General features: G+C 36.6%; 1 pseudogene; it reads left to right on the top strand.

Moving 5' to 3' along the window:
* Window positions 1-8,826: 8,826 nt before the first annotated feature.
* On the top strand, window positions 8,827-10,196 carry LOC123948172 (annotated as a pseudogene).
* The last annotated feature ends 329 nt before the right edge of the window (window positions 10,197-10,525 follow it).

The raw sequence follows: 10,525 nt of genomic DNA on the forward strand, positions 1-10,525 counted from the left end.
CCACTTCCAAAGAGCATCAAGTAAATTTTGGCACATAAATGTAATGAAGAATAAAAATTTCTCTGACATATCTTTCTAACCTACTGGAATGGGCCAGGATCTTGTCAAAAAATCTTGCATGATGAAATCCTTCCTGTTGAATGACTAAATTGATATGAACATCATATTTCCTTTCTTACTTCAATATGCATTGTCTATTTATAAATTCATGAGTTTTAGAAAATTCAAGAAGGATACTGTGATCTGAAAATTAATCTGATATTTCAATCATGTAATCAAATTTACCATGCTCATGATAGTCTCAACTTCTTCTATTTGTTTTCATCTTCTGATTTTTCTGATAATTGTTACCTGTCTTTCTCTGTCCTTTTTTTCACTGTCATTATTGGTGATGAATGAAAAATTCAATCTCAGTTGTGTTAAATAAAATTTCAAAAATAGTCTAGGGGCTCCTGGGTGGCTCAGTGGGTTAAAGCCTCTGCCTTCAGCTCGGGTCATGATCCCAGGGTCCTGGGATCGAGCCCCACTCTCTGCTGGGCAGGGAGCCTGCTTCCCCCTCTCTCTCCGCCTGCCTCTCTGCCTACTTGTGTTCTCTGTGAAATAAATAAATAAAATCTTTAAAAAAATAGTCTATAAGGACGGTGTCTCCAGTCTTTTATACATTTTTGAAAATTCAGAACTCTGGGAAATGCAATAAGAAAACTGAATGATAATGCAATAGTTATAGTTTATTGTATTTTTAATCATCTTTTAAACCAAGGATAGGCAAATTTTTGCTGTAAAGGACCAGATGGTAAATATTCTAGCTTTTTGAGCTATACAGTCTATGTCATCTTGTCTCAACTCTGCCTTTGTAGTGCGAAAGCAGATAGAGATGATACATAATGCATATGTTTGGAGGTGATCCCATAAATCTTTATTTATAAAATCAGTAGACAGGCTGGATTTGGTCCATAGCTGCAGTATGCAGTAAACACCTGTTTAAGATTCCATGATTTTTTTTTTTGTTTCCCTATTATTTCAGTGTATTTTAGCCTAGTTGGGAAAAATTTCTATGCAGCAATAAATATCTACCATGATTCAGAAGTAAAATAGCAAATGTAGAAAAACAGCTAATAAGATATAGAAAAATAAAGTCACTAAGATTCCTATTCTGAGATTTAGAAAATGGCCCAATGATTCAACATAAGAATTGCAAAACAGAATTATTACATATGAAATTAGTAAATTTTATTTTTGATATTTGAATAGTATATTGTAAATAAGAATAAATTGATAAAAAACCAATTGTTACAAACACATTTAATGGTATAAAAATATCATAAACTAAAAGTTTAGTGGCTGATGGTAGACTGAAGTTCTTTTTATATAGAAATAAATGAAGGTCCTGAGCTGGGATAAAAACATGGATGCTCTCATCACCTTCTCCTCTAAATTGTTATCTGATAACAAGTGTCAGTGATAATTAACCATAGTAGATGAAAAGGATTATGCAGAGATGAACACCAATAGGAGCAGTATGATTGCTGAATTAAGTTTTGCATTAGCAGCCAGATGAGGAAAAGGAAACTTTGGTAAACCTAAGATACATTATGAGAAAAAGACTCAGACTAGTAAGTCTAAGAATCCTAAGGGGTACTATATAGGTCCAGTTTTGGTACTGGTCTTTGCGTCCAATAAAAAGGAATATACATTCTCTCTGCAAGAAAGCATGGTCAATTTAAGCCCTCAGGGCATGTACCAACTAAAACTGAACACATTTAAGCACACAAGCAAAATCTAGTATACAAAGAAATAAGCTAAATTGGATGAGGGTCAGTGGAAATGAAAAATAGAAACATCATCCCAATAACTTTAGATCCTTGAGTACTTTAGATGTTACAGTTATTCTATACTTGATCCTTGAACAACATGGGTTCGAACTGCATGGGTCCACTTACACAGGGATATTTTCAATAAATATGGTATAATGCTATAAATGTATTTTCTCTTCCTTATGATTTCTTAATAACAGTTTTTCATCTAGCTTACTTTATTGTAATAATACAGTATATAATACCTATAACATACAAAATATACATTAATTGCCTGTTCATCTTGTCAGTGAGGCTTTCAATCAATAGTAGGTTATTAGTGGTTAAGTTTTGGGTGAGTCAAAAGTTAAAGATGGAACTTAGACTGCATTGGGGTTGAGAGTCAACTATATAAAAATATAAAATGCTTATAAAATAAAAAGTAGCATCACAAAAGCACAGAAGTTATTAAGTAATAGAACATCAAAATGATTTCATTTCTTTTGATGGCTGCATAGTATTCCATTGTGTATATATACCACATCTTCTTTATCCATTCATCTGTTGATGGACATATAGGTTCTTTCCATAGTCTGGCTATTGTAGACATTGCTGCTATAAACATTCGGGTACACATGCCCCTTCGGATCAGAAAGATTTGGAAAAGTCTCTCTCTATATATATCCCTTAATCTTTGTATATAAACTATATATAATCTGATATTTATAAATATATATATTTACAACTTATAAATCTCTCTCTCTCTATATATATATATATGTATATGTATACCTCTAATCTGAATAACCAAATCTAGTTAATTTTTCATCCTAAATTCTTATCTCTCAAAATGCATCTCTTTTTCTCCATTGTACCATCATACCTGCTCCTAGGTGGCCATCATCTCTTATCTGGACTTCTGTAATATCTTCCAAACTGACCTCCTTGTGTCAGTTCTTATATCTTCACTCTCATTCACTGTAACTAAAGGGATTGTATTTTTAAATGCATATCTAGTTACGTTATGCATTCCATTATATCACAATTGCCTAACACCACCTGCTATGTTTTGCCTCCCCATGACCATGTTCTCCAGCTTATCACCATGTCCTCATGGAAGAATCCTATCCTTTCCTTGCTGGGATTTTCTCATTATAATATAAAATTATAGCACTTTGTATTCCTTCTTGCTCATACCTTTATTTATTTATTTTTAAGATTTGTTTATTTATTTGAGAGAAAGGGTACGAGTGGGGAGAGGAGAAGAGGGAAAGGAACAAGCAGACTCTGCACTTGAGCATGGAGCCAGAGGCGGGGCTCAATTCCAGGACCTTGAGATCATGACCTGAGCCTAAATCAAGAGTTGGATGGCTAGCCAACTGAGCCACTCAGGTGCCCAATAGCACTTTCAAAAAGTGTAACTGCGTGTTTACTGAGTGACTCTTTTATCAATGTCCGTCTTTCCTCCCAACTGAAGACCCCACTTTTTTTCTTCTTTTTTTACTTACTATGAGCACCTACTATAATGTCTGTCATGTTGTGGTTTTAAACATACATTTTCCAAGAAAAATGATTGAATAATTAGCCTTTATGTGATGAAAACATAACAGGCCTAGGAAAAATGTTACTACAGTTACTGTCATATGAATATTAGTTTGTTAAATGAAGAAGATCCATGTGGCATGCCAGCAATAAAGAAATAAACAAAATAGAACAGAGTAAATAGATTTCACATTCATTATTTTTTATTATGTATAGCACAAGAAGCATCACTTGTCATTGAAAATTAAGTGGATGTTAAATAAACTGATATTTACATAACCTATGTAAAACCTGCATTTTCTAGTACATTTATTCCCATACATATGGCTATAAGAGAAAAAAAGAACACTTGTTAACTTGACAATAATTCAATCCTGAAAAATTTATCCTAAGGAAATTATCTCAACTTTCCTTAAAATGACTTTGACCTTGTTCGTCTGTCTACTCAGCTATCACACATCTCCCAGCCACTCCCACAGTTACAACTGTATGATACGTATTTTGAATTCACTATAAGGTCTCTCTTGCCTCTAGTTATGATTTCATAGCTGCTTTCTAAAATATTTTATTTTTAGGAGTTTTAGATTTACAATACAATTGGAATATAGGTACAGAAGTTTCCCATAAATCCCTGTCTCTATTGATCCACAGCTGCCCCCTATGATCAATATCACACACCAGAATGGTACATTTTTTACCAAGGATGAATTGACATTTACACATCACAATCACTCAAAATCCATACCTGAAGTTCATGATGTACATTTTTGGCACTGTACATTCTACAGGGTAGACAGATATATAATAACATGTGTCCATCATTAGGCTATCATACAGAGTGTTTCAGCTACCCTAAAATCCTCTGTGCTCTGCTGACACATCTCTCTCCACTGCCACACCCTTTTCAACCACTAATCATTTTGCCCGTCTCCATAGTTTTGCGTCTTCCAGAGTGTTATATAGTAAGAATAACACAGCAGGTAGTCTTTTCAGATTGGCTTCTTTCACTTGGTCATGTGCACCTAAGGTCCCTGCATGCTTTTTTATGGTGTGATAGCTCATTTCTTTTTAGTCCTGAACTATAACTGCTTTTTTAGCTACCTGAAATACCACTGTTCCCTTTCTCTTTAGCTTCTTCCTCCTCATAACCTAATTCACACATACTCTACCCAATCTTCAACACTTATACTTTGTATTTTTCTTTATTTTAAATGATCTGTCTTCTTTTTCTAAAGTATAAATTCTGTGAGGGGACTAATGGTGTCTATCTCTCCACCTCACACTCCAGTGCTTATCACAGAGTTGGACAAATCATAAAAACTTAGTAAATATGTGAAAAACTTAGTAAATATGTCAAAGGTATAACATCACTTCATTTTCTTGTAATCACGAAATATGGACATAGGTGTCCAGTACATAAATGTTGGTACATATATTTAGGAGAATACTATGATATTATTAAAAATATTAACTCTACAATAGGCCTCAAATGATAATAAAATGGTATAATTGTGTTTAGTATGAAAATTACAATGTATAAAAATTATTTAGAAATCACATTAAAGTAATACATTTAAACTTTGTGAGAGGATTAGGAACGTTTGGGTGATTTTAAACATTTATTATAATATTTATGAACTATGCATATGTTACTTATTTAACATCAATAAATAAAGCAAAAATGATTGATAGATAATAAGAAAAACCTTCCAATGGATTTCTGGTTTAGACTTTTTAAAGGAAAACTGACTTTGTTTCATTTACATAGTATCAAAACCCTTGTTAATTCAATCAAAATATTATTCAGAATCCAAATATATTGATATGACTTTTGGTTTCAGTGATAAGTATTTAATTCAGTAACTTTTTCTCCTTTATCATACAGATGCTATAAATATAACCTAAGCTGATTTTTCCTTGAGATATGTATACTTGTGTTCAAGATTTATCTGTATAATAGCATATCATCGTGAGAATCTATCTAGCTTGTAGACTATAGGAATAATTGCAGATATAATTTAATTGTTGTATATAAATATATGTGGACTTTTTTTACATACAAATATACATGGACACTAATATACACACTTATATAGAAATGCAAGTAATGTATGTTTGATGTATATTAATACACTCTCAGATACCAGTTTAACATGACAGGGCACACTTCCATCTCAAATCTTAAAAATGATGTGAGTGTGTATTTGATGAAAATGAAACTATAATAGTAATAATACTGGGTCAAAAAAAAGGGTGCTATCAAGAGAAAATATTTAAATTTTTTGTCATTGTTTAATACAAAAAAATAATTACATTGTCTGAGAAAAACCACATCCAAAGGTTCATATAATCAAAGAAATGCTACAAAGCTTGAAGTAGTTCTAGGAGCAGTTCTAGGATGAGGTATATAGGAGGTGGAAATCTCAGAATAAGTGGGTCTGGGACAGTATAAGAAGTATTAACCAGGGAGATGCATTTTTTTTCTCAGCATCTCTTACCTCTACTGTATATATACAGAACAGAGAGCAAGAGAGGCATTTATCTAGAATTTAAGGTATTAAAAAGGAGTCTTGGTTATTCAGTGAGAGCAGATCCACCCCAGATAACTTCAAGTAACCAAAAGGAAGAAAGGGCCAACACACAAAATAATATAGCATGTACTGACAATCTTTTGTTAAGTCTCTTGAATAATTGTTTTTATAGAACAAGTAAACATAAATTTTAAACAGAAGGTGAGTTGATAGACATTGCTAAATATTAGCCAAAAATAAAATCACAAAATTATGGTGAACTATTCTAACACTTGAGGGTCTGAATATATTTAAGATGCATTTTATATATATATATGATATGACATATCATATATATGTATATATATGATATATTTAAATTAAATATAAATACAACTGTTAAAGATTTAAGAAGCTAGTATGTACATTATCATAAAATATTAAGACTTGGAATTCTGCCTTTGTTTAAGATGTAGGCCATAGCCCCAAGTCTGCCCTGAGATGACAACTAGATAAAATGATAACTTTAAAACATCATTGCATACATGTATATTTTTTGAACACTTCAGATATCTGGGGAATCAAAAGAGTCTTAAAAAACTAAATTTCATGGACTGAAGTGTTCTTTTAGCTGAGCAAAAATCAACTTTCCTCCCTGAGGTATGTGTTGAGTATAAAAACAGGCAAGAAAAGCACTAAGCTTGTCATAGACAAAGGGACTCATCATGGAGGATGAAAAACTAATTGAGACTTTAAAAATCAAGTAAGCTCTTTGGGATTGGGATTTTTGATAAATTCTAAGCATTCGGCTGCCAAATGACTCCAAAGGGTTTTCACTAAGTAATGGTTAATGCAAAAAATGGGTGTCTTGGAGGAAAAGGTAGAGATGGGGTGCCTGGGTGGCTCAGTCAATTAAGCATTTGCCTTTGGCTCAGGTCATGATCCCAGAGTCCCACATCAGGCTCTCTGCTTAATGGAGAGTCTGCTTCTCCCTGGAACCCTCCCTTTTCTTGTGCTCTCTCTGTCTCATTCTCTCTCTCAAATAAATAAATAAAATCTTTAAAAAAAAAAAAAGGAGGGGGAAGGCAGAGAGAGAAGGCCCACATTCCTTCAGTGCAAAAGGAAAAGCCTTCTAGCATAGAGGACAGCCTGCAATTGATACAGGATAGGTGTTCTATCCCTGAATGCAACCTAGCCCTAACTCAGATAATTTAATCAAATGATCATCCTCTCACAACACTGATTCTGATAAGCAGCACTATTATTATGCCGTGATGACCAGTATACTGTCAGGAGGACAAAAGAAATAAAGCAGCCAATACAATCAAATTGACATAAATATTTAAAAAGCAGAAAGAAAATAAAGACATGCTATAGAACATTAACAGAACAACAGAAAGAAGCCAGCTATTTATATAAAGCCATGAAATCCAGAATAAAACGCACATGGACTAGATTTATGCCCACATTTTAAAAAGACAATAGATATAGATAGATACATAATAAATAAATAAACAAATTAATAATAGCAAGCTGAAAAAAAAACTGCTGATTTGAGGAAAGGGAGCTGAGATTCTGAGTACACCAAAGCAGCATTAATTTAGAAGGCATATTAACAAAGAGGAGAAAGATGCACAGAGTGAGAAATTAAGAAATCTGCAGTTAGTCTTGAGTATTCAGCAAAGCACTGATTGGGGCATGCATGTTCTGGAGGAAAGTTCTGGAAACCACAGCATCACACAGAGGTAGCAGTATCCAGTACTCATATAGCCAAGGAAAGACTCTTCAGCAGGAAATGGGAACTTTCATGATTCTGAGGCATTGGGTAGAGCCCACAGAAGGATTTTGCTTCAGGAAAAAGAGCTGAACCAAAATCAGTTCTGGTCTCACCGAAAAAAATCTTAAAATCAAGATTTAAAAAAATCAAACCATATCTCTGCCTAGAGACTCTGTGGCCTTGTCATGTTCAGGCCCAGGAGCCTAACTGGGAAGAGAAGAGATTAAAACTAGTGAAATTAAACAGAGAGAGATTAAAAATAAAAGAAGGAGGAGGGGCACCTGGGTGGCTCAGTCAGTTAAGCATGTGCCTTTGGCTCAGGTCATGATCCCTGGGTCCTGGGATTGAGTCCCCCCACAATTGGGCTCCCTGCTCAGCAGGGAGTCTGCCTCTCCCTCTCCCATTCCCTCCCCCTGCTCATGCATGCTCTCTCTCTCTCACTCCACTCTTTCTCTCTCTCAAATAAATAAAGAATAACATCTTTAAAAATAAATAAAGAGAAGGTTGAGGAAGAAGAGTGTAAAAAAAGGAAAAAAAATATTTTAATATATATGTACATATAATGAAAAGAAGTAGTATAAAATAAATATAATTGCATAAAATGGAAAAGAGAAAGAAAGTGAGAATCCTTATTGAACACCAGTCAGTGAAGCCATATGGCCAGGTCCACTGTGGAGGGCTGGTGAGCCAGCAGCAGCTGAACCCAGTCTTCCTCAGGCTTGAGAGCTGCCCACACTGGGTGTGAGGGATGATTGGTCCACCCAGCTTCCACAGTGGCACTGACAAATTTTTTGTTTCCCCTTCCACTGGCTGCTGTAATCTTAAACTGCCAAGAGCCTGATGTCTGTATCTACAGAGCAGTGCATGACCTGGGGTCCTATGAGCAATATTTGGAGGCCTCTTGATGGACAGCTGAAAATTACAAACTCCCAGGAGGGTCATACTGGTTTTGAGAGCTTCTTGTCTGTGGTAATGCTTTCGTGCTGAGCTGTCCCTGAACTCTATGCTGTTCTGCATCTCTCTGTGCTACAGCTTCTCTTAGCTTCACTCTGCACCAACTGTGGGCATGACCTGGGCCTCAGCTCTGAAAAGAGGCCCCTTTGACCTGTGTGATCCCTACAGGACATCCTCCTGAAGGGATTTGGGGTGGCGGGGGCAGGGGAGATGAATTCTGTAGCCCCAGCTGCCCCTGTATGGGAGTGACATGCAGTTAGAAGGCAGGGAGGCCTTGCTAAATGAAAATGTCAGTCCTGTGGTGCCTACGCTGTCCATTCAGGTTTGTGTGACATGATCACCATGCTCCCTGGGTTATAACTCTGTCAACTTCCAGCAGCTAGTTGATGCTCAGTGTGCCTTGGACATCAAGAAATTTTATGTGATTAAGGGAAAGCCACTTTGTATCATGCATTCTCCATCTTTGAAAGAATCTTGTACATTAATTGTCTTCATCCAGATCGTGGACAAATCTCTGGAAAAAAGGCAGTTTACAATACTTCTTCTGCTCTTGGAAACACTCTGTCCTTCAAGGTGATATGTGATGAGAACAGCCCTAAGGGTTATGCATTTACCCACTTGGAGATGCAGGGCGCTGCTGACAAGGTCTTTGGAAGACAAACAGCAAACTCCCCAATGACTTTCCAGTGTTTGTGAGCAGATTCAAATCTCCAAAGAGTGGGAAGCTGAATTTGGAGCCCAAGCCAAGGAATTCACCAATGTTGATACCAAAAGCTTTGAGGAAGAGGTGAACAAAGAGAGTCTGAAAGAGCTATTCAGCCAATTTGGCAAGACCCTAAGAGTCAAGATGATGAGAAATCCCAGTGGGAAATCCAAATGCTTTGACTTTGTGAGCTGTGAAAAACCTGAGTATGCCAGTAGAGGCCCGGAAGAGATGAATGGAAAATAAATCATATTTATAGACCCTTCACAGAGAAAAAATGGGGGTGATGGGTTGAGATGAAGTGGGAAATCTGAATAGCAGAAATGAGAGAACTGACCAATATCAAGAGGTGAATGTCCACACAAATAACGTGTGTAACAATGCAAAGTTAAGGGAAGAGTTTTCTCCTTTCAGATTATTCACCTGTGCTAAGGTAATGCTGGAGGATGGGAAAAACAGAGGATTTGACTTCATGTGTTTCTCCTTTCCTAAAGAGGAAATCAAAGTAGTCATTGAGATGGATGCAGATATGCTGACTCTAAGCCACTGTATGTTGCTCAGGCCCACAGGAAGGAAGGAAGGAAAAAGGCTCACCTGACGAACAAGTCTATGCAGCAGATGGCCAACGTCATCTTAAATCAATTCCAGCCTGCTGCCAAGAGCTACTTTGTGCCAGCAGCTCTACAAGCTCAGGGAAGACTTTTACATTACACACCTTACCAGCTAACACAGATGAGGCCTAGTCTATGTTGGCAGCAAAGTGGGAGACTCCAAGTCTTCCGAGCAATACTACACATTATAGGCCAGTTTGGGCTTGTCCAACTCTTGGCCATCTGGCTCCAACTGGTAATGTTCCATCCTCTCATGGCCTCCCTACTGCCACTCAGAGACTCAGTGTTCTCACGGCCAAAGTATAGAACTTAGCACCTCATGCCGATTTTGCTGTTACTGCCTTGCAGATATGTTCCCAGTGTCTGTAGCCCTCACCCTGTCTGTCATAAAGCCTTTGCAGGCACCCCAGCCTCTTTGCATGTGATGGCTCTAGAGCCCCTGACCACGTCCATGCTGGCCATAGCACCTCCCAGGAACAAATGCAGATGCTGGGATACCAATCGTTTCGTTCATCCAAACAATGCATTCAAACTGGATGGAAAGACTATAAGGACTGGTAAGTCTGAGCTGCTACACATTCCAGAGTCTACTGAAGCCCTCCACCCTAAAGTGCACAAAGCTCCTGTTCTACCCT

Source organism: Meles meles, chromosome 1 (assembly GCF_922984935.1).
Source record: "Meles meles chromosome 1, mMelMel3.1 paternal haplotype, whole genome shotgun sequence".
NCBI classification, from domain to species: Eukaryota; Metazoa; Chordata; class Mammalia; order Carnivora; family Mustelidae; genus Meles; species Meles meles.